This window comes from Montipora foliosa, chromosome 6, assembly GCF_036669935.1.
Source record: "Montipora foliosa isolate CH-2021 chromosome 6, ASM3666993v2, whole genome shotgun sequence".
In the NCBI taxonomy this organism is placed as follows: Eukaryota; Metazoa; Cnidaria; class Anthozoa; order Scleractinia; family Acroporidae; genus Montipora; species Montipora foliosa.
In genome coordinates, this window is record NC_090874.1 from 56,100,383 (window position 1) to 56,102,882 (window position 2,500).

A 2,500-nucleotide genomic window follows, 5' to 3' on the forward strand; every position below is an offset into this window, starting at 1 on the left:
GTCTTCTATGGCATTCCTGAACAATCTAAATAACACCCCGTGATAAACAAGAAAATTTGTTTTGACGTCGAAGCGTTCCTTGAATTCACTGAAAGATAGCAGGTTATCTGTGTCTTTCATTAAATGTCTGACGTTTTGTATTCCTTTGGAAGACCATGATTTGTAGCCGTAAATAGGTTTATTTCCAATTCTCATAAGTGAATATTGCCACAGAGGTAAAGAGAGCAAATTTTCGGTGGAAGTTATGTTATCGTCATAACTGATTTCTGACCAGATTTTTAGAATTTCTGTTGTAAAGGGGTCTGATATATGTATATGAACTTTGCCAAATCATTTTTGTTGAGGTTACCTTTAAAGATAACAGCCCCGCCAAAATCGTGTAATTCAGAATCAAAGAACAATTTCCATTTACCACAATTATCGTTGTCCAAATATTTTTTTAACCATGTTGATTTGAGCGCTTTATTAAAAGATTTAATGTCGATCATCCTTAAACCTCCATTTTTATAGTCACTGATCATAAGATCTCGCTTTATTTTGTCCCCCCTTCCACTCCAGAGAAAGCTGTAGAACATGTTGTCAATCACATCTAAAGCGGCATAATTCGTTGGCAACGGTGATAGAATATAAACAAGCTGAGAAGCGATTAAACTTTTTAATACGATTTTCCCTAACAGGTTTAGACGACAGTGTTCCCAGGAATTTGAGCAATTTCTAACCTTTCTTAATTTTTCGTTGTAATTTGCTTTCATGCTAACCACGGGATCGGTCGAAATCCAGACACCTAGGACCTTAAGTTTGTCTGTAACCCATTTTAAATCTTTTTCCGGACATAATTTATCCTGACGCCCAGCGCTAGCTCCAATCCAGAGGACTTCTGTTTTCTTGTTGTTAAGCCGCAAGCCAGATATCCCACCGAAAAGATCTAGGTCGAGTAAGGCAGATGTAAAGGACTTTTTTGAACCGTCTAAAAACATGGTCGTATCGTCAGCATATTGACTAATCTTTATTTCATTTCCACACACAGTGATCCCTTTTATATCTTTGTTTTCTCGTATTTTGTTGGCTAATATTTCTGCACAAAGGATGAAAATAGAAGGGGAAAGAGGGCAACCTTGCCTGACTCCTCTCTCAGGAATGAAGTAATTGCTTGCCCATCCGTTATTAAGGACGCAGCTTTCTATGTTACTGTAGCACAATTTGATCCAGCTTAGTAATGACGATCCGAAATTAAAAGAACCTAGCGTTTTCCATATAAAAGATCATTCAACTGTGTCAAACGCTTTTTCGAAATCTAAAAACAGTAACAGTCCGGGAATATTATGAGCAGCAGTGTGATTTATTAAGCCATCAATTAATCTTATGTTTTCACCAATTAAATCTTCCTTTAAGAAAACCGGTTTGGTCACTATGTATTATTTTTGGAAGTACATTTTGGAGTCGATTTGCAATGGCCTTAGCCGCTATTTTATAGTCGGAGTTCAGTTAAGTAATTGGTCGCCAGTTTTTAACAAAGTAGGGTTCTGAATCTTTTTTGGGTCTGAGCTTACTTATCCCACGTCTTTGACTTATTGATAATTTTCCTTCGGCATAAGCGAAATTAATCGCATTTAAAAGGCAGTCCGAGATTCCATTCCAGAAAACCTTATAAAATTCTATAGGCAAACCGTCCGAGCCTAGCGTTTTTCCGGTTTTCATACTTTTTAGAGCTTGTAAGCACTCTGCTTTGGTTAACATGCCCTTGCATTTTTCTTTTTCCTCAAGGTTCAATGATCTTGAAGCAGTATTTCCAAAAAATAGGTCGTTAATTCGTGAATCATCGCAGCCTGTTTTGGAACTATAAATATTTCTGTAAAAGGTTTCGCATTCAGACAAAATTTCTTTGTCTGAGCTGGCAAATTCGTTGTCACCTATTTTAAGTTGAGTGATAACGCCATTTTTGAAGTGCCTTTTTTCAAGATTAAGGAAATACTTTGAATTTTTTTCACCTTCATTGTACCATCTGCATTTTGCCCTCAAGATCGCTCCCTTTGTTCTGTGTGCAATTATCTTTTCTAATTCCTTCGTTTTCTCTTCCAATTGAATATCAATCACTAGCTTTTCGTTGGCGTTATTACAACCGGAATCAATTTGCCTCTGCAATATATTAATTTTCTTTTCCAGTTCTTCTTCTTGCCGCAACGTCTTTGCCTTTTTTGTTTTTGCATATCCCAGAGTTTGTTCTCTAACTTTTAACTTGATCATTTCCCATAACAAGGAGGCATTCACTGATTTATCACTTTGATATTCGTCCTTAACACCCTCGATGGTTGCCCTAATTTGATTTATGTATTCCGTGTCTGATAAAAACGACGTGTTTAATTTCCAGAAGCCTGGTCCCCTTGGATTCCTGTGGATTGCAATTTGAATCGTCACCATCGAATGACCTGTTTTAAAGCCCGCCAAGATGTCCGTGCCCGTGACATTACACATTAGACTCTGACTCACTAAGACAAAATCT